Genomic DNA, 23,441 nt, shown 5'->3' on the forward strand with positions numbered 1-23,441 from the left:
AGAGTAGGTCCATCAGCAAATTTGACAATTGCTCCAAACACAATTCCTCAGATAATGAAGCAGTATGCAGTAAAACACGGACAACATTCAAGCTTGGACTGATAAGTGGCAAGCAACATTAACGCCATACAAGTGCCAGGGAAAAAAACATCACCAACAAGGAAGAGCCTCACCATCTGGCCTTGTCATTCAATGGCAATACTATTGCTAAATCCTCCAGCCTCAATATCCTGGTGGTCACCATTGCCCAGAACTTACATTGGAATAGCTATATAAATGTTGTGGCTATCACAGTTCAGGGACAGGGATTGTGGTGTGGGGACACAACGGCCCCTGGCTAATAAGCCCAGGGACTCAGATCACAGGGGCCCAGCCTCAAACATATGGTGAGTCAGGAACATAGGTCTCATGTGAAGGCAGTAAAGTTCTATGCATATGATTGAGATGATGGATAAGTGGAAAAAGTCTAACACCCACCTCTGCTACACATTGCAGGAACTTTCTCGCAACCTGGAGAACACTTGAAAAATTGTAGCAGACTGGAATTTTTCTGTACCATCAAGATGACAGGAAGGGCATTTATTTTATTTGTTCATGGGATGTGGGCGTCGTTGGCTGGGCCAGCATTTATTGCCCATTGCTAACTGCCCTTGAGAAGATGGTAGTGAGCTGTCTTCTTGAACCGCTGCAGTCCATGTGGTGTAGGTACACCCGCAGTGCTGTTAGAGAGGAAGTTCCAGGATTTTGACCCAGCAACAGTGAAGGAATGGCGATATATTTCCAAGTCAGGATGGTGAGGGGCTTGGAGGGGAACTAGATGGTAGTGGTCATGGGTTTGGAAGGTGCTGTCTAAGAAGCCTTGATGTGTTCCTGCATTGCATTTTGTAGATGGTACACACTGCTGCCACTGTGCGTCGGTGGTGCAGGGAATGAATGTTTGTGAATGGGGTGCTGATCAAGCGGGCTGCTTTGTCCTGGACAGTGTCAAGCTTTTTGAGTGATGTGGGAGCTGCACTCATCCAGGCAAGCGGGGAGTATTCCATCACACCTTTGACTTGTGCCTTGTGGATGGTGGACAGGCTTTGGGGAGTCAGGAGGTGAGTTACTCACTGCTGTATTCCTAGCCGCTGACCTGCTCTTGCAACCACAGCATTTATATGGCTAGTCTAGTTCAGTTTCTGGTCAATGGTAAACCCCAGGATGTTAGTAATGGGGGAATTCAATGATGGTAATGCCATTGAATGTCAAGGGACAATGGTTAGATTCTCTCTTGTTGGAGATGGTCATTGCCTGGCATTTGTGTGGCATGAATGTTACTTGCCACTTGTCAGCCCAAGCCTGGATATTGTCCAGGTCTTGCTGCATTAGAACACGGAGTGCTTCAGTACCTGAAGAGTCAACAGTGGTGCTGAACATTGTGCAATCATCAGTGAACATCCCTACTTCAGACCTTATGATGGAAGGAAAGTCATTGATGAAGCAGCTGAATATGGTTGGGCCGAGGACACTAACCTGAGGAACTCTGCAGTGATGTCCTGGAACTGAGATGATTGACCTCCAACAACCAGAACCATTTTCCTTTGTGCTAGGTATGACTCTAACCAGCAGAGAGTTTTCCCCCCGATTCCCATTGACTCCAGTTTTGCCTGGACATCTTGATGCCACACTTGGTCAAATGCTGCCTTGATGTCAAGGGCAGTCATTCTCACATCGCCTCTGGAGTTCAGCCCTTTTGTCCATGTTTGAACCAAGGCTGTAATGGGGTCAGGAGCTGGCAAAATCCAAACTGAGCATGAGTGAACAGGTTATTGTTAAGCAAGTGCCGCTTGATAGCACTGTTGATGACCCCTTCCATTACTTTACTGATGATCGTGAGTCAACTGATGGGGCGGTAACTGGCCGAGTGGATTTGTCCTGCTTTTTGTGTAGAGGACATATCTGGGCAATTTCCCACATAGCCGGGTAGATACCAGTGTTGTAGCTGTACTGGAATAGCTTGGATCGGGACGCAGCAAGTTCTGGAGCACAAGTCTTCAGTACTATTGCCGGAATATTGTCACGGCCCATAGCCTTTGCAGTATCGAATGCCTTCAGCTGTTTTTGGATATCACATGGAGTGAACTGAATTGGCTGAAGACTGGAATCTGTGATGCTGTGGACCTCTGGAGGACGCTGAGATGGATCATCCACTCGGCACTTCTGGCTGAAGATTGTTACAAATGCTTGAGCCTTATCTTTTGGACTGATGTGCTGGTCTCCCCCATCATTGAGGATAGGGATATTTGTGGAGCCTCCTCTTCCAGTGAGTTGTTTAATTGTCCACCACCATTCACAACTGGATGTGGCAGAACTGCAGAGCTTAGATATGAACTGCTGGTTGTGGAATCACTTAGCTCTGTCTATCGCTTGCTGCTTATGCTGTTTGGCATGCAAGTAGTCCTATGTTGCAGCTTCACCAAGTTGGCACCTCATTTTTAGATATGTCTGGTGCTGATGCTGCCATGTCCTCCTGCACTCTTCATGGAACCAGGGTTGATCCCATGTTTTGGTGGTAATGGTAGAGTTGGGGATATGCCAGGCTAGGAGCTTATAGATTGTGTTCGAGTACAATTCTGCTGCTGCTGATGGCCCATAATGCCTCATGGATGCCCAGTCTTGAGTTGCTAGGTCTGTTCAAAATCTATTCCATTTGCACAGTGGTAGTGCCACACAACATGATGGAGGGTATCCTCACTGTGAAGGCGGGTCTGCGTCTCCACAATGTGCGGTGGTCACTCCTACCGATACTGTCATGACAGATTTATCTGCAGCAGGCAGGTTGGTGAGGATGAGGTCAAACATGTTTTTCCCTTTTGTTGGTTCCCTCGCCACCTGCTACAGACGCAGTCTAGCAGCTATGTCCTTTAGGACTCAGCCAGCTCGGTCAGTAGTAGTGCTACCAAGCACCTCCTGGTGATGGACATTGAAGTCCCCCACCCAGAGTACATTCTGCGCCCTTGCCACCCTCAGTGCTATCTCCAAGTGGCGTTCAACATGGAGGAGCACTGATTCATCAGCCGAGGGAGGGCAGTATGTGGCAATCAGCAGGAGGTTTCCTTGCTCATGTTTGACCTGATACCATGAGACTTCATGGGAGTCGACTTCCGGAGTCGATGTTGAGGACTCCCAGGGCAATTCCCTCCCAACTGTATACCATTGTTCTGCGACCTTTGCGGGGTCTGACCTGCTGGTGGAACAGGGCATACCCAGGGATGGTGATGGTGCTGTTTGAGACATTGTCTGTAAGGTATAATTCTGTGAGTATGACCAAGTCAGGCTGTTATTTGACTAGTCTGTGAGACAGCTCTCCCAATTTTGGCATCAGTCCTTAGATGTTAGTCTGCAGGGTCAACAGGGTTGAGTTTGCCGTTGTTGTTTCCAGTGCCTAGGTCGATGCCGGGTGGTCCATCTGGTTTCATTCCTTTTAGCCTTTGTAGCGGTTTGATACAACTGAGTGGCTTGCTAGGCCATTTCAGAGGACATTTCAGAGTCAACCTCATTGTTGTGGGTCTGGAGTCACATGTAAACCAGACGAGGTAAGGGTGGTAGGTTTCCTTCCGTAAAGGGAGGACATTAGGACACTAGTGAACCAGATGGGTTTTTACGACAATTGCCAATGGTTCCACTGTCATCATTAGACTTTTAATTCCAGATTTTTATTGAATTCAAATTTCACCATCTGCTGTGGTGAGATTCAAACCTGGGTCACCAGAGCATTACCCTGGGTCTCTGCATTACTAGTCCAGTGACAAGACCACTAAGCCACTGCCTCGCCCAAAAGACTTTGGAGGGACACTTACCACTGGCTCAATGGATGTCTTGAGGATCAACCTGAATGCCATACTATCCACTGTTTCTAAGGTCTCACTGGAGTCATGGGAATGTCACTAATCTGAGTTTGTGGTCAGAAATAATGGCCTGCAAGGTGGGTGCAGATTTTGCATGGCAATGAGTACAGCTCTTAAAGGCCATCACATGAGGCAGTTTCAGATATGGACCTGGCTACTGCAAGCGCTGGGCTGCCGGAAACTGATCCCTGTGGTACAGCCCCTACCCTGAGTCGAGAGCCACCTCAGGTCTCTAAGTCTCCCTCAGGACCAGGAACAACCAGGAAATACTGGATAAGGAACTGGACTAAGTAAGTCAGTTGGCACTAAAGGTAGCTCAGGCATTAAGTAATTGCACAAATAGAGGTAAGAATTTCTTGACTCTTGCTGTTGAATGTTGCTATCTAAAGTAATATTTGAGCAGTAACTTCTGTGCCACTCAAGTACCAGGTAATGACCAACTCTAACAAGAGAGGGTCTGACCATTTCCCTTTGACATTCATTAGCATTACCATTGCTGAATCCCCCCACTATAGACATCCTGGCTAGTTATCTTTGACCAGACACTTAACTGGACCAGCCATATAAATACTGTGGTTACAAAAGCAGGTCACAAGTTGGGAATTCTAAGGTGAATAACTCAGCTTCTAACACCCCAAAGCCTGTTCACCATCTACAAGATACAAGTCAGGAGTGTGACGGAATACTTTACACTTGCCTGGATGAGTGCAGCTCTAACAACACTCAAGACGCATGACACATCTAGGACAAAGCAACCACTTGATCGGCACTCCATCCACCAATTTAAAGATTCACTCCTTCCACCGCCTTTGCACAGTGGCAGCAGTGTGTACCATCTATTAAGCCTCCTTTGATAGCACCAAACCCACCACCTCGACCACCTATAACAACAAGGTCACCGACACATGGGAACACCACCACCTTCAAATTCCCCTCTAAGTCACCATACTGACTTGGAACTATATTGACATTCCTTTCCTGTCACTGGGTCAAAATCCTGGAACTCCCTCCCTAACAGCACTGTGGGTGTTCCTATACCAGATGGACTGCAGTGGTTTAAGGCAGTGGCTCACCACCACCTTCTCAGGGGCCTTGCCAATGACACTCACATTCCAAGAAGGAGTAAAAAAATAGCAGGGGAAATCTAGGCTTCTGTCTTATGAAGGACTTAGACAGAACTTGGCAACTTGGTCCAGCCAGCGAAGCCCACATCCCACGAATGAATAAAAAAAGTCAACTTGTGCAACCACCCTCCACCCTCTCCCCAATCCCTCAACCCTCCAAAGTACCAATTAAGTTGTGGAGGATTTGAGTTAGTAGCCTTTAAGAGCACATATTACTCTGTTTACACCTCAAAACTGGCTGTATTGCAGAGGCAAATCCAGGCCCCTGTGTGCAACGTCATGGAAGATCAACTAGTATATATATTACACACATGCATTCTTTTTATATCAATGCATATTATTTAATTCAAGCCAAGAGGAGGAAGATAGAACAGATTCGGTCTGTGGCAGCTTATTTATGGGGTCTAAAGTTGTTTACATGGTGAGCTACCAGTAGAAATACTACAGTCGTATACCTGTATATTTGAAAAGCAACCTTTCTTATCAGGCTGTAGTAATCCTTAACAGCCCGAATACAAACACTTAACATGGAAGATAACTGCAATAAGTTAATATTTCTTTTAAAAAATATGTAATTTCACTCTGCCATGAAGTTATTTATTGTGGCTGTTCATCTTTTTGATACATTTCCTATTTTGTCCTTATATAGATCATTGAGCAATAAACTTTTGTTTGCATGTAAGATATATCACTTTAATTGATTGTTAAGTCCAAAAGCTGCAGGACACTCAAAAATGGTTGTTATAAATGTATAAAGCTTGGAAATAATTGCCCCAGCAGTATTATTGTATACACAACGTAATTTGTATCAAATTCTTCTCTTATTATTTTAAGGGAGTTAACTTCTTCATTAAAATGCCAGAGAGGAATTAGATATGTATAGTACATTTGAAATGCTTGTATTCTGTCATGGGATGTGGGCTCACTGTAAGGCCAGCATTTGTTGCCCATCCCTAACTGTACTTGAGGGGGTCATGGTCAGCTGCCCTCTTGGACCGCTGCAGTCCATCTGATACAGGTACACAGTGCTGCTAGGAAGGGTGTTCCAGGATTTTGATCCAGTGACAGTGAAGGAGCGGCAATGTAGTTCCAACACAGGATGGTGCGCAGCTTTTAGGGGAACTTGAAGGTAGTGGTGTTCCCAGGTGTCTGCTGCTCTTGTTCCTCTAGGTGGTAGTGGTTTAGGTTTGTGCTTTCGAAGGAGCCTTGGTGGGTGATTGTATATGGGACACACTACGGCTACTGTGCATTGGTGGTGAGGGATTGAATGTTTAAGGTGGTGGATGGGGTGCCAATCAAGTGGGCTGCTTTGTCCCGGATGCTGTCGAGCTTCTTGAGTGTTGTTGGAGCTGCACTCATCCAAGCAAGTGGAGAGCATTCCATTACATTCCTGACTTGGCGCCTTGTAGATGTTGGACCAGCTTTGGGGAGTCAGGAGGTACTCACCACAGAATTCTCAGATTCTACTCACTCTTGTAGCCACAGTACTTATATGGCTGGTCCAATTCAGTTTTTGGTCAATGTTAACCCCAGGATGTTGATGGTGGGAGATTCAGCAATAGTAATGCAATTGATTATCCAGAGGAGATGATTAGAGTTTCTCTTGTTGGAGATGGTTATTGCCTGGTGTATGAGTGGTTGAATGTTACTTTTATGTTTTTGGTTATCAGGTTCGCTTTGTCCGGTGAACGTTAGCTGTGCCCTTGATGTTAACACATTAGTTGGTGCTTGAAACAATATAGGCAGAGAGACCGATTAACTGCTAGTTTACTGGAACTGAGAACAGTTCTAGTTCTGGAACTAAGAACAGAGCACTAACACCAAGGGCAGAATTTTTTGCTCAGTGGGTGGGCGTGCGCCCGACCTGAGCGAGTGTAGAGTGATGCGCGATGACATAGGGTGAGCGTCCCAGCGTCATCGCGCACTCGCACGATATTTTGGTTGGCGGGCACACATGGGAGTCAGCAGCGCACCCGCTAACAATTAACAGGTCTATTAAGACCATTAATTGAATTGAATTTTTCACTGCCCTTACGGTTAGCGGGCAGGCGAAAAGGCCAAGTGGCCTTTGGATTTTTTGCGAAACCTCATCCACGGGCAGGATGAGGTTTCGACCTGTCATAAAAAAAAACTTTTCAAACTAATTTCTAACATGTCCCTGTTCATGTGACAGAGGGACAGGTTGCTAACATTTTTAAAATCTTTCTTTTTTATTTTTCAAAATGTTCATCTCCCTGAGGCAACTCTGTGCCTCAGGGAGCTTTTCCCGCATGCACCAGCATGCATTTGCGCGCTCGCCCTCTGCCCCCCGACCATACAGGCAGCGCTCCGCGCTGCAGCGTGCGTTTCATGCTGGGTGGGCCAGCATGAATTTGCAGTCGGGCTCAGATCGCGGGTGGCAGTCAGCTTCCCTACCGCTCCCACTTGCCCCCACCAAGCCCACCTGACAAGGGCAAAATCCTGGCCCATGTGTGCTTCTTCAATCACCTCCAGCTCTAGGCTTACAGTTATCCAAGAAGCCCGCGCTGTGTAGCGATTGGTCAATATAGTCACATGGTCAACTAACTACATTCTCTTAAAGGTACATAGCACTCCACTTTACCACAATTACATGCTGCTTATCAACCCGAGCCTGAATGTTGTCCAGGCCTCAATGCATATGGACACGGATAGCTTCATTCACAGTAATTTGCAGGCTGTTGGTGCCTTCCTCTTAACTTAATGATTAAACAAGCATTCATTTTATTTTGAAGGGGACAGCCCAATTATACAGCTGCTCTCCTGCAGCTAAGATCCTTGATTTGCTTGTGAATGCAGGTAGGAAGAAAGAACAAGTCCTAATTTCACACAGCTAAATATTCATAGACATATTTCCATATACATTGGCCAATATCCTGCAAGTATAATGATTCAGGCCACATTTTATTCCTCTGGTTCTTGTTTTAAATGAGAAAATGTATTTAAATTGAATAAATATTACCACAGCAAGAAAACTGATTTCTCTCATCCTGTCTTATCATGTGAAACAATAATGAAATGGACTGTTTTTGAAATTGACTGTTGGAACAACTACCATGGATATTGATAAAATAAAATGTCTTGTCACCTTCAGGTAGACCCAGAATAATTTCGCAACGTTATTTATTTAAGAGAAAGGCCTTAATTTTCACTTTGGGCATGGATGAAAAACTTATGGGGCAGAACTTTCTGTCTGTTGAGCGGGCAGAGCTGGAGCAGGACCCGATTGGCCCCCGCGATCGGGACCACGCCGCCATTTTGCGTGGGCGGGCCAATTAAGGCCCACCCAGCGCATTTGTCAACTCCCATGTATAGCGGGAGTGTGTGGGCTGCGGCGGACGTGCACAGACCACCGGGTCCAATGGCGACCCGGCAGTCTGTTTAAAGGAAGGCCTGGCAGCCTCCTGTAGGTTGCTCACAATGGCCACTTCCAGGTCACACTGCAGGGGGTCGGCTGAGCAGGCCAGGCTGGAGGGAAGGGCAGAGGAGCAGGCCAGGCTGCAGGGTCTGCCACAGGAGCAGGGCAGGCTGCGGGGTAGGCCAGCGGAGGCCAATGCGCCCCTCGCTTTTCAGATGACTGCCTTGCTGCCTTCAAGGAGGTGGCAGCATGGCGGGAGGTGTTGGTCCCCCAGGATGGGAGGAGGAGGCCCCCCCACATGACCAAACGTGCCTGGGAGGAGGTGGCGGAGGTGGTGAGCTCCCACGATGTGGTGCGGCGTACCTAGATCCAGTGCCGTAAGCACTTCAATGATTTGTTGCACTCTGGAAGGGTGAGTACCATGTTGGCATTGGGCATTTAACCCAGCGGGTAGCCTTGGCTTTGAGGTCCCCCCTCCCCCCTTGTCTTACTGTCGTAACTGCATTGAATCATGTTGGGCACTTCTCGTACACTGAGTGGGCAAGCAGATAGTGCCCATGCTTACATCAGCCTGAGTGGTTCATGGGGAGATGGGTTCTCCCCCGCACCATGTGTTGCTCTTAGTCGCACATGACTAGTCTGGGGGCAACCTGCAGGAGATGCAGCTGGGCGCATACTCAGAACTCCAACACATGTCCTATTCATGGTGATGAGATTGTGGAAGGGAAGCCTCAAGGTGTCGTGGCCAAGAACCACCTGCTGCCCTCGATGCTGAACATAGTTTCGTCTCCTTGCTATAGGAGCAAAAACCGCGTGTTTTCTAAAGTGACGTACGCAGCATGTGTCCAAGGTGGCCGTTGGGGAGTGTTGGGAGCAGGTGTACTATCTTTGAGTGAATGATCAGCAGTAGCGGGGAGAGGAGGCACTGGAGGCCTGATATGGGCCACTGTGGTTGGGGTGTGGTGTGCGTGTGCAGAGTCCATGTGCAAATTGCCATGATGAATGGTGTTTTCTCTTTCTCAGAAGAAAAATGATCATAATGCGTCCGAGCATTTGAGGACTGGAGGCGGCCAGACTCACCTGATGATGTTAAGCCGCGTCGAGCAGGAGGCCCTGAAGCTTGAGAGGCGCCACGCGCCCTGGTCAACTGGAGTCGGTGAGGCTGGGGTGGAACGGCCAGGTATTTGAGGCCAACAGTGAGATCCGCTATGTCCTCCCAACATCCATAGCACTGATAATTGTTTAATTTGTTATTGTTGCAACATTGCTCGGTCACAGGGTGATAGAGTCAGAGGTGTGGATCATAGAAAAAGGTGCTTTGGCCCTTCGAAGATGCACGTGTCAAACACCTTCCTCAGCCTCCTAATCCCATTTTCCAGCACTATGCTCATGGCCTTGTATGCCATGGCATCGCAAGTGCACATCCAAATAGTTATTACATGTTAGGAGGGTTTCTGCATCTACCACCCTTTCAGGCAGTGCATTGCACATTCCCACCACCCTCTGTGTGCAAAAGTTGCTCATCACATCACCTGTCAACCTCATGTCCCTTACCTTAAGTCTATGCTACCTGGTTACTGATCCCTCCGCCAAGGGGAAAAGTTCCTTTCTGTCGACCCTATCTATGCCCCTCATAATTTTATAAGCCTCAATAATGTCACCCCTCAATCTTCTCTGTTCCAGGGGAAATAACCCCAGTTTATGCTGTGTCTCCTCATAAGTCAAACTCTCCAGCCCAGCCAGCATCCTGGTCAACGACCTCTGCATTCTCACCACTCCAATCACATCCCTCCCGTGAAGCGCATTTCACAACTGCACGCAGAACTAAAGCTGTGGCCTAGGCAGCATTTTCTGGACTTGGAACATTACCTCCCTGCTCCTATATTCTATTCCTTGGCCAATAAAGGCAAGCATGACGTTTACCTTCTTAAACATCTTATGTACCTGTCCCGCTACCTTAAGGGCCTGTCAACATGCATAGCAAGGTCCCTCTGACCCTCCTTACTTTCCAAGGTCCTACCATTCATCGTGTATTCTCGTACCTTGTTTCTCCTGCTCAAGTGCATCACCTCACACTTATCCACATAAATTCCATTTGGCATTCCTTAGGCTATCTGACCAGCCCGTCTATATCCACCTGTAATGTAAGGGTATCCTCCTCACTATTTGCCACCCCACCAATATTCGTGTCCATAGGTTCTGGAAGGTTGAGCGCATAATGAAACCAGGGGGAAAGGGATGAAGTGTGTCACTGTGTGCACACTAACTGAGCCACAGTCCTTGTTGTTAATTTCAGCATCATCAGAGCATGGCCGGCAAGAGGAGCTGCAGATGCCCCCCTCTTACACCTGAGGGCCCTCAAGTGTCACCTGCGTCACACCATTTCTGCGAGGCAGGCACCAGCGCAGATACTAGCACCTCAGTGAGCATTGCAACATCGGCTAGTGTCTCGGGGCGCAGTGGAGAGGGCACTTCACAATCGCTGGAGGAACTGGCAGAGACAGAGAGTGCCGATGGTGCCAGCAGTCAGAGGACTGCAGGGGACCAGGCACATGCTCAGTCGATGCGTGATGATGTGCCTCTGGAGTCGTCCGCGACACAGCAACTGCAGGAAATGCGGCCGTGTGTGCGGGAGCATCTGGGAGTGATACATGAGGCTGTGCTTCGCTTGGTGTCCGTGATGGAGGAGTCCACGCGGAGCATCAGTGATGCAATGAGCCTCATGGCAGAGCATCATGCTTCCTCCAGGGAGAGAGTGGCAACTCTCATGGAGAGGTGCCTCTAGGAGAACAGTCAGGTCCTCCTGGGGTTACGCTTGGACCTGCAAGCCCTAGCAGCACAAGTGGCTACAGCTGGTCAGTGCCAATGTGGGAGATGGTGTGGGCTTCAAGCTTCCCAGCTCGTTGCCCATCCATTGACAATGAGCAGGGAGGTCCGGGGTGACTTCACGCAGGTGCAGCAGCTGCTTGTCGTATCTGCGGGCTCCTCTCACGGCGCTCTCGATGAGGTCACCAGCTGCTCCGCCCCTCTCCCAGTGACCGCTTCATCGGGTGAGGCTGCGATGACTGGGGAAATGCCAGTTGTGGAACTGGCAGCTCCCTCCCAGGCGGGGCCAGCACAGGCTCCACGGGCCAGAGGACGGCCGACAAAGTCATCGAGGCCAACAGGACAGCAGAGTCAGCAGGCTGTCTCAGATGCCACTCCCAGCGATGGGGTGGCACTAAGACGTAGCACCCGGAAACGTAAGCATAAGGCACCTTAGGCACACCGCGGGTTTCTCACTGGTGCTTTTGCTTTGGCCCGAGATTAGGCACATAATTTTTTTTTGCTTGATTAACGTTTTGTTTTGGAATTGTGAGAACATCTGATGTTTAAAATAAAAATCAGATGTGTTACCATGGCTGAGGGTGGCTCCTTTGTTCTGCATTTGTATGTTTAAGATAAATATCATGAATGTTTGTTTCGACATTGAAGTTGATGACCTGGCTGATTTAGCAATCAAGTGCCGAGTATGGAAGCACCAGGAAAGGCTGGTCCTGCTGATCCATTTGTGTGGAGCTAGCTGAAGGTTGGTTGGATTAAAGTTTCCCGGATGTCCCTGCCTCCTTGGTGTAGTCCTGGGTCAGCGTTTAGCCCCTCATCATTCCCCTGTGCTTCCTCATCCTTAGAATCAGTGCTGGACTCATCATGTGCAAACGTATGCACTGCGTCAAATTCTTCATCGTCCACTGCGTCCCCCCTTTCCAGCGCAAGATTGTGGAGAGCGCAGCATGCAACCACTATCAACGACACACAATCTGGGGGATACTGGAGTGCGCCCCCTGAGCATTCCAGGCATTGGAAGTGCATCTTGAGAAGACCGATGGCTCTCTCCACCACAGCCCTTGTGGAGCTCCTGATATTGGATGGTGGAGAGGCGTCATGAACCACCTTCTGAGGGGATAGCCCTTGTCACCCAGCAGCCAACCATCCAGGCGGGCTGGAGCACTGAAGAGCCTCGGCACCTGGGAGTGCCTGAGGATGTATGCGTCGTGGGAGCTGCCTGGGTACCTTGCACAGACTTGTAGAATCTGCGTCCTGTGATCACACACTATCTGCACGTTCATGGAGTGGAAGCCCTTCCTGTTGACGAAGGCACCGGGCTCACCTGTTGGCGCCTTGATGGCCACATGTGTGCAGTCTATAGCACCCTGGACGTGGGGGATGCCAGCAATGGCCGTGAAGCCTCTGGCTCGCTGTGCTGGCTTGCCAGGTCGCAGCGGAAGTGGATGAAGGTCAATGCACGCCTGAACAGAGCGTCTGTGACCTGCTTGACACAAGTGTGCACAGCTGATTGAGAGACACTGCAAAGATCACCCACCGGGCCCTTGAAGGAACCAGAAGCATAAAAGTTGAGGGCAACTGTGACCTTCAGAGCCATTGGCAAGGCCGTGTCCACCCACACAGTCAGGAGGGATCTCAGGGCCAATCATCTGACAGATGGAGTTGACTGCCTCCCTTGACAGTCGGAGCCTCCTTCGGCACTGCACCTCAGTCATATTGAGGTAGCTGCTTCGCCATCTGTATACCCTGGCAGCAGGATAGTGGAGTCTTCTGCAACCCCTTCCACCTTGGACAACCTCTTGGCCCTGCGCCCCTTGTGCCTGTGCCTATTCCTAAAGGTGGCTCCCCTGGAGGCTGAAAGTGCACTCCTGGCCTCCTCCTTATTCTAGCCCTCCCTTCCTCAAAGAGGATCTGCCTCCAGTGGAGATGTCAGAACCCATACCCAGGCTAAATGGAGGCCTCCGGAAATCACACAGGCAAGTTTAAAACACTTTCTGCAATAAATACTTCACAAAACAGATTGACAACCCCACTGAGCCCTCTCATCCCGCCTGTGGATGAGCTTCATTAAAAAGTCTCTTACCTGTCTGCCCATTGCACCCGTGCGCCGACCCGAAGATCGCCCAGGTGCCTGAAAATCACCGTCGACTGACGAATTAAGGGTTTTAACTAGCCCGTTAATTAATAGCATTTTACGCGCTGACGTGCGGGGCCCACCCCCCACACGTCAAGCAGAAAATTCTGCCCATGGTTGTGGACAAGTTGCTTGTTCTACACCTACCTCCCACTTGGAAAGGTAAATCAGGCAGGGTATATAATGGGCAGCTAATTCACAACCATAAGATTTGCAAATGTGCCCCAAGTGAAAACTGCTTTCCTCCCCCACAATGTCTTGAAGTCTGTGCAGTGTTATGCAATACAAAACAATAGTATTACAGACTTCTCAAGACAACGCAAGAAAGAACTTGCAACTATTGTTGGTGCTTTTGCTCTGATCCATCAGTTAATTCCCTACTTGCTCAGGACTGGCTGTGTAACTTAGAGCTTTGTTACACTGTGTAAAATGCACTGCAACCACCCACTGAAATATCAAATTATCACCTGGGTGCTGGGTTCCAAGTGCAGCTCTAACCTTTTTTTTTTACATCTATTAATTACTAGGCTGTAAACCCCATAGAATACACTTCTATTTTTACCAAGCCTATGTTTCCCACCAATATATATTTTACTGAAAAGAGAGACATGCTGCTGAAGCTATTCATGTTCAGTGACTCAATTGCACGTTGTTCTGTGTTCCTTATTGCTTTCTTCATGGCAACGCCTTGGCCCAATCAGAGCTGACTTGCCGACCAACTTTTCTCCTGTAGCATAAATTGTTGTGATCATTTGAAATTTGGCATTCTTGCATTTGTCCTGATGAGTACAAGACGAAAAGTTTTGGCCCCTCTTTGGGGCAATATTCAAGTAAATTCAAGCAAATTCAAGCAACATTGCAGGTCTTGAGCACATATTCTCGGCTGACTCTGCAGTACAATCATGAGGGAATGCTGCTGATCCGGGGGGCTGGGTTTCCCTCCTTTTGATTGAGGTTTTAAGACAAGACCCCATCTCTGCAGACAAGCAATGAGCTCTCTTTTTGTTCTCCATCAGTATTCCTTCCTGAACCAATATCACCACCACTTGATCAGCGGGTGTTTTGTTTAATTGTCAATTTAACTTTGTAGCAAATATTCCAATAGTTCCAACAGAATAGTTGAACATTTAAACTTAGTTACAGTGATACTTGTAGTACTTCCGTCATCTAAACCAATACATTTCTCCACAATTGACAATCTTAGAAACATCTGTCCAGCTCATCTTTAAATTAACTAACTACAACATTTTAGATGGATCATAACATATCTAAAATCTTCAAAGACTTGCCTTTCATTGAATAAACAATTACTCTGAAATAGAAGAAGTGACAAAAGTCTAGTCCTGGTACAAGTTTGTTTATCTTAGCTCTATGTTGGCTCGAATAGGAAATATACCCCAAAGGAGTCCTATCCTTTCCTATCCTTTCTCTTTCCAGATGCTGACGGACCTGCATTGTAATTATACCATTATCTAGTTTTATTTAAAAAAGATAGAAATTACTTGTAATGGCTGCATGAACAGTCTAAAATCTCCATTAAAATAGCATGGAGAGGAATTTGGTGCCAGAGCATTAAGGGTTCATAAAACAACAAGATCAATGGCAATTGTTCATCTTACAAATAATTAATACACATAAACCATCATTACAGTATCACAATACAAAATGGATATTATCCAAGCACTGTAAATTAATCTATGACTAACTAGGATCACTAAGACAATGCATAGATTTTATATCAAATGCAAGGAAACTCTCAAGTCAATTTACAAACCTGATTATTAAGCAAATCTGATCTTTAAGAAAAAAGTTATTAACCGTTTAATTGGTAACAAGTCCTGTTGCATCTGCCTGACAAAAGCTCAAAATTAGTCCCCAGTTATTACTTCACAGCTGCGCTTAAATTTACAGTAATGTAGAACTCAGGACCCAGTGACCATGGTACAATTAGGCTATGTTTGGAATTTGTAAGCTCCATAGTAAATGAGAGAGAGAGAGAGATAACAATTTATGAAAAAGTACAATATCTACTTCAGCAAGGTGACCTCAACCCTGTCACTGTAGACAATGTCTAACAGTCTGATGGTAATATATGATACTCATATTTTAAACCAGCACTGTTATCAAAAGCACATTTGGTAACATTAATCTGCTATGAACAACAACAATGCCGGAAAGTACAATTAAGGAACAGAAGAACTCAGCTTTAAGAAATAACAAGTCTAACACAGGGGATGATGCAAACATTGAGGGCTATGCGGTTTGCCTCCTTACTATGATCGTTAATCACTGCAAAGATACTGCACCATTAATATCCAAACACAGAATTGATAAATTTTTGCTAATTCAAATTTGCCATGCCTCACAAAGACAAACATTACTTGATTGCAAGCTCTTGAAACTCAAACATGGAGCAGGATAAAAACATGGGCCATTTATTTCATAATTGGTATGTGCCAATCTGGAGCCATGTATCCTCATAAATCCATCTGTTAAACAAGCACTGGAAAAGACTCAAGCACCACACATGCTGCTAAGACAGTCTAAGATAACAGTTACCAATAAAGAAAAATAAGTAGGACAAAATTTGGAATATACAGAACTGTACAACAATTAAGCATAGCTATTGTAAATTCTCACCCTTACAGTTTATAATAATTACCAGGTGCTCCCAAGATATTTTGTGGACTACTGAAATTTTAACTCATGTGAGTCTAGTGGACTATCTTTGTTTTTACTACACAGAGACGATAAATGCTCTGGTACAAGCTATGATTATCAGTGTGTTGTGCCACTGAGTGATAATATCAGGGTTTCTCTCCTAAATTCCTTACACGCTGAGTTCCTAATTTTAGTCATACTACCACATGGAGAGCCCTAGAAAAAAGAACAATTGGCAGGAGGTTCCCTACATCTCCTTGCAGCCAATTCAGAGTGGATCAAGGACTAGTTCTGTAAGTGACCTTCACTATCTACAATAAGCTTCATCTTTTATGTATGGGTGGCAATGCAACCTTGATCAGTCAAACAGGTTATTATTGTATTTAGCTGGAATTAGCATGGACCTTCTCATGTTCTTCAGGTAGTCAAAGACTAATACACTGCAATCATGCAACTGAGGATAATTACAAATCAGTATTACAAATTTTTTAAAAAAACTAATGCAGGAAGTTTATACAATACATTTCACTTGATTAATGAACTTGCAACTCATACCTCTGTAGATATAAAATAATAAAATAACACTTTGCTAACTCTTCTAATGATACACAAACTTCTTCAGAGGAATAGGGGGATATGGGAGCAGAGTGGAAAGAGGTAATTAGTAGGATGAAGCTATAAATTCTATATAACTTAGATCAGTTTCTGGAATACTAAATTATACTTGTACTTTAATTTGTCCTGACAAGAGTATTCATGTATTCATCTCTATTTCAAGAGAGTTGAGATAATGGGTTCTTTAATTGGGAGTGATGAGGGTCGGGGTGGGGGATAAAATGTGATTAATAGTGTAAGCAGCGAACAAAAGAGGCCCCAACAACAATGTCTGGAGCAGACTGTTATCTAACAACTAGTCTGAGAAATATTTATCACAGCAGTTTGCTGTATTACCTTGCAGATGTCTCTATCTATGTCACATTCCCTTTTATGCGATGACCTCTGATTTTCTCAACCAATTTCATATGTGTCATTTTATCAAATGTTTTTTTAAGTCCAGGTAAACAATATTTACCACATCCTTCTGAGGGATTCTAGCCCTGAAACTATGTGAAGGTTCTAATTGTGTTCCACCACAACTCTGGCAGGGGATCTCCTATTCTGTGATCTCTCCCTCTCTTTCTCCTGGCTTGCCAAGCTTCGACCACATGATGTGATCTATTCCGATTGCCAGGGTTCATCTGTGGTGACACCGGGCTGGCATGTCAATCTGGCCGACTCTCATGAATTTTGAAAAGTCATGGTTAACTGTTCCACTATTTTTTTGCTGAGCCCCTTCAGGACTAAAAGGTGCCTACTGTTTGGATAAATACCTTTGCACACTGTAGCTTGCCAAACTCATGTGACTTCTGATGTAAATAAAGGTTTTGTGCAGCAGCCATTTCACACACCACATGAAATGTGGTGTCAAAAGTGTGCAGCTGGGATTGAGTGGATTTTGATAGCTGTAAGAGAGCCAGCAGATGTAAAAGAAAACAGCAGAGAACAATTACGTCTTCAATTTTGTACAGGACATCACAACTGCATGAGTTATTTTGGCTTTGAATTGTCCAGTATCTGCTCTGATGGGGATGAAGGGAAATTTGAGAGGGAATTGGCAATTCTTCCAGCTTCAATGGCAGAATTTTGAGATTGTCACAGAATTGAACAAAAACCTGAACCAATAAGAGCAGCAACGCTGCTATCAGTGATGGAGAAGGAGTGCTACAAGCTATATTACACAGCAGACCTTACTGAAGAGCAGAACAGCCAGAATTGTGAAATTTTGGAGATTTTAGGGTCCCACTTTGAACCCTCTACTGATGTCATTTATGAATGCTATGTGTTTAACATGAGAGTTCAGGAAGAGGGGGAGAACATTGATCAGTACCTGACTGCACTGAGACATCTACCTGAACCTTGTGAGTTTGGGCAATTGATGAATGATCTCGTCACAGATAGGATTGCCTTAGGAACAAGAGATCCTGTTGTGAGAGCATGTCTGCCGAGAGAAGAGAAACCTAGGGCCAGACTTTCACTGTCGAGGCGGGAAGTTCAAGTCAGGAATTTTAGTCGTCAAGGCATTCACAACATTGTGATGAGCGACAATGACCTTCAATTCATGAGTGAAGAATTCAGGCACCTCATGAATGATTGGGAAATTCAGCGCTACACATCGGCCTGGATTTTCATCAAAATCCCAATTCTGGCTGATTCCGGTCAGAAGCCTGCATCCAACACTCCCAACCTGGCCAGCTTCATTGTGGAGATAGACATGTCCTACTCCTCTACAATTTTCATGGAGTTGGGCCAGGTTTTTAAAGAATCATGGTTCACAGCCCCTCAGAGGAGCTGCTCCTTCACAGGAGACAGCTGATGAGGCAGATTTGTTTTGCAAAATGAGCAAAGAAATGAATAACCATTAGTCCTAGAAGTCAACTGTTCCCCAACAAACTCAATGGGTCAGCAGCAACAATTACCACACCAGCAAAACTCGCCATGGCAACAGCATTCCCCAGAAAAGTAATATCACCCCAGGAACCAGCAAACCCCAGATGAACAGACAACAACTTAAAAACGTACCATAAAAAGACCTGCATAATTTAAAGACTGCGGGCGGAATCATCCCAGATTTGCGCTAAGTGAGGTAGTGGGCATGAGAAAAGTTATTTTGCCCGCTGGCCGCATTGGCAGGTTTTCATGTCATATCGTCCCATTCCCACCTCGTTAAATATGCAGCCATAGGAAACACACCCTCTCACTGGCGGGCGGTCTCCGATTTGCCCGCCACACCTTTACTCTGCTGCTTCCTCATGCCGGGTGCCATATTTAATCTGCAGCCATGCGCTCACTTCTCAATGCCTGCAGCCCAGGACTGCTCCAGTGAAGGCATGGCCCCAAAAGTCAAGAAGAGTGCATCCTCCCTGATTCAGTGACACATCCCTGGGATGCTTTTTGGGCGCTGTGGAGGTGCGCCGCGATGTCATCTACCCCACTCTGGCCGCTGGAGGCCCATCAGTCTTACCACTGCAACTTGGGAGGTGATGTAGAGGTGGTCGGTGCCAACGCTGCATAGAAGAGGTTGGCCATTCAGTGCAGGAAACAGATAAATGATCTCAACCGTGCCACCAGGGTCCAACAACCATCTTATCATTCTAAACTCACACACTCACAAGGACAACACACATTCACTGGCATCTCACTCATTGCCAGCTCATGGGACCTCACCACTCACTCCCTCTCACGCACACCCTCAGATCTCCATCTGGCCTCATCTCCTCTGGAGATTGCCTCCTCAGCCCTCACCATCTTAAGGCCACTTGCATAGATCAACATGTGCCCCCACACACACCCTAGGATATCCCCCTTCCCCAGTACAGCCTTGCCCTGTAGCCTCTTCCCTTGCCTGAAGCCACTTCTCCCCCATCCCCAAGAAAGCCCTAGCCCCACAGCCATTGAAAAGTCACCCCCGACTTACAGCTGGTCTGGCAGGTACAGACTTGTCCATGAGCCCTCCTAAAAGTGATGTGGTGCTGCCTGCAAAGCCTGGCACTGATGAGAGTGAATGCTGCCCGAAGCAAGGTAGGCAAATATACCGTGAAGTCCTGAGTGAAGCACAGCTCACCAGGAGCACATCGCTTATGTGCAGTTGTGAAACTTGCCCAGATGAACCAACCGGGCCACGTGATTCTGGCAAGCAGGGCTTATAATAAGATGCTAAAGTATTGAAATTAGGTTCCTGATGTGCGGCAGCGGGAAACATGGCCCACCATTGACGGGCAGAGTGGATGATCGCAAACTGGTTTCATGACTGAATGAAACTAATTTTTGGCCTTCTTGCCATTTGTTCCAGCCCCTGCCCACCAACGCCAAAGGGCCTGGAAAATTCTGACGTGTGTGTGAAATGCATGTCTAGGAGCAGACAAAATTGGAACACGCTTAAAAAGAACAACAGCTTTCTGTTCATGATAGTGCTTGCAATTTCTTTTTCTCTTTTTTATGAAAAAGGGTATATTTGCATCAATGCAGGTGTTTTTGTACACTGTGGCTTGCCATACTCATGTGACCTCTGATGTCATTGTACGTAATGGTTTTGCGCAGTAGCCATTTTATACACCACATGGAACACACACCAATCGGTTCTGGACACTCGTGTAGTATATTCAGTGACTCCTTAGCTTAGCCATTGATCACTGGTTTTAAATTTTGTCAAAATCTTTCTAAAATATATCGTAAAAATTACTCTTCCATTGTCATTATTCTCGTAATACTGTCCAAATCACCAGCAGATTAGTTGAGCGTGAAATGCCCATTTTTCCTTCCTCTGTGCAGTACTTTACACTTGTCTGTATTAAATTTCACCTGTCATTGTTCTGTCCACTTACATATTTTATCCAGCTCATATTGCAATTTTTCAGCTGCATCCTTTGAGTCCACTACCTCCTCCAGTTTGACCAACCTGCTTTGGGTTTCTGAGTCTGCCACAATATAAATAAGGAACAGTAGAGATCCCAACGTCAATCCCTGGAGCATTCCATTCAGCACTTCTCCTCACCTTAATGTAATTAGTGAAATTAATACATATCATACTCTCCCCTTCAACTATTTTCTGAGATTTACCCTGAACAAGGTATGCATACATGGAGAAATTTAGCTCATGTTGCTTCAGTACATAGGTAACACAGTTTTCAGTTCATTATCACTGTGGGCCATTTTTTAAGTCTCTCATTCTAGAATTCTTGGCCCCTATATTAACAGGTAGAGTGTGAGGGGGTGTGGTAGCATGGGGAAAACTATGGCAGTGGACTAGAGGGGGGTCTGACATGAGGTGGGGTGCCATCCTGTTGCAAGGGAGGCCCAGAGGAACAATCCTGCCTCTCCTTGCCCACAAGGAAATCAGAAAAATAAACTTAAAACTTAACCTCTTGCGCCTTTCCTGGCCCAGGATCCTGCTCCCAGCAGGTTTTACCTGACATGGAGCTGACACTGGCCCCTCGCCCTTGCCCACTCGGGCTTCAGCTTGAAATTGCAGATTGAGGCCTGCTGGTATCCAGGGACCATCTTCCTTGTCTTGCACATCAGCGATGTTATGGGAACACAGCAGGAAGGAAGTGAGATCAAAGTGGGTAAGTGAGTCCTTTATTTAAATGCACCTCACCCCTTACCCCGGTTTCTGCCAGGTGGGGGCAGTTGAAATCAGGCCAATGGGTTGCAAATTGAGTTGAAACTTAGAAAGACAGTTAGTTCTTCCAGCAAGACACTGACTATTTAGATGTCTGGAGGACAGGATTAACATGGTAGAATCAACATTCTAACTGAGTACACCAGAAGTATTGATTCCACTGTGATTTGATTTACAATCAGGCCATAAGTCTGAGGCACAATTTATTCTTCAAATAGACTTTCCTATTACAATGCTCAGATAGTGTTAAGAGAGGTCTCAAAGGAGAAAATAAATGAAAACACCTGCTCTTCAGCACTGGCTAAATAATGTCACATCACACTACAGCATCTACTCTTAACAACATTGATTAAAGAGAGACAGCTTTACACGGGTACATGATCTGCTCGTGTGAGCGCATCCCAATGCAAAACTCTTATCAGGTGCAGCACTACAACATGCAGTGATGCTACATGAATGTACTAATTGGCATTTAAAAACATTCGTGGAGTTACTATGTGCCATCAGCCATTTCTATTCCTCATTATCAGGGGTAAGTAGTCAGGTACATCGCCTGACACTCCAGAATCATTCCTTCCACCCCAGTTTTCCAATTTTCTATTTTATCTGTTACAATCTATCATGGGATCATAATGGAGAACAGTAGGTACTGTGAGGGGGAATATATTTCACAATAATATCACGGAACCACATCTTAAAATTAATATTTTGATTCAATATCTTGCTTCCTTTGAAAGTTAATACTTTAACCAAAAAGTCATGGTTTAGTTTTAATTTGTTCCCCTGAACAGCAAGAGAATTTATGATCATGAACACCAGGTATGATACTGCATGCTGGAGTTTAACCTAGAAATTATGGTATGTGGTATTTGTGTATAAATGCTGAGCACACTGCTACAACATTACTTTGCTATTTAATAGAAGGGTTAACTCACCCTGCTGGTAAATGCACTATGGGTTTGATTAACATGTCAGTTACCAGTTAAAATAGCAGAGCAAGTAATATCATGCAAATGTGGCCAAGTGGTCATTTGCTAATATTGTGCGTTATAATTCCCAGGCTTTCATTGTTTATTGGGGGAAATAAATCCTCTCATACGTGTTCCATAAATCCTTCTTTGTATCAAAATATACAGATTTAATCTGGCAAATACACCATGTGGTGCTATTTGGAGACATTTAAGACCAGATAGTTCCCATCATCATGACAATGGGGCCGAGGATAGACACAGCTGGCTTCAATGTTCCCTGACCTGGGAGGGGGAAATAAAAAATAGCCAAGGTTCTTGCATCTGTCTTCTGATGGTCATTAGCAGTGCACATTTATATACAAAATAAGGAAATGTTGGGCTGGTCTGTGATGATCCTCACTGTTAGTTATCCTTACAAATTTCAGACACTAGCTGGATGAGGATTCTAGTTACCAGTGCAATTGTAACCTTAATAAGAGTCCCTGTCTTCAAGAAAGGAATATTAATAGGTCAAAAATAACAAAAGGAATAATGACAGTGACATGTTTGATAATATTAAAACTGAATTACATTGAGTAGAAGCTTTGCTCAAGTATTTCATTCCAAGCAATCTAAATGTTCGAACTCATCCAACAACATTATGCAAATTACCACCTCAATCTTAGATGTAGTTTATTTTTCTTCTCCCCTCACTCAGAAGATGTTGATGTAGATTTCTTGTCGCTATCCAGAACCTCATCCAAGTGACCATGCTGTGTGAACAGACCATTGGACCATAGAGCACTTCACATCCAAGCCTAATCCTGTCCTCATCAAACATCCACAGGGGTCACTGAATGGCAAGCAGGAGCAGAACCCCAGGCTGGTTTTCTCTTCAGTTGACCAGTGGTGTTGTGTGTCCCCAGCTATTGCTGCTTAGCTAAGAATGGCCAATTCAGCAGGCAGACCTGGATCTGCATGGCTCAGTTACATGCTGGCTTCACCAACTGAGCCATCCATGTCAAATAGGGTGTTCCCTCACTCTAAAGACAGGTCATTTTACTTGAGATGAGATTCCAGCATTTTGTTAAGTTTCTGATGAACAATGAGAAAGCATCAAGGTGTTACCCTTGCACTAAAAAGTCATGCAACCTAGCTGAACATGAAGCTAAGGTATGACCAGGAGACAAAATTAACCTCTGGTTCTTTCATGGAAACAAGACAACAATTACCATAACCAAACCACTGGAGACAGCTTAACAGCGAGG

At 45.7% G+C, this 23,441-nt stretch overlaps 1 protein-coding gene across 6 annotated transcripts in view; it reads right to left on the bottom strand.

Annotated features, from left to right (window-relative positions):
* dmd (dystrophin) overlaps positions 1 to 23,441 on the bottom strand; it is a 1,945,510-nt gene that overhangs the window by 245,355 nt on the left and 1,676,714 nt on the right. The window lies entirely within an intron of this gene.

This window comes from Cetorhinus maximus, chromosome 16, assembly GCF_964194155.1.
Source record: "Cetorhinus maximus chromosome 16, sCetMax3.hap1.1, whole genome shotgun sequence".
Classification (NCBI taxonomy): domain Eukaryota; kingdom Metazoa; phylum Chordata; class Chondrichthyes; order Lamniformes; family Cetorhinidae; genus Cetorhinus; species Cetorhinus maximus.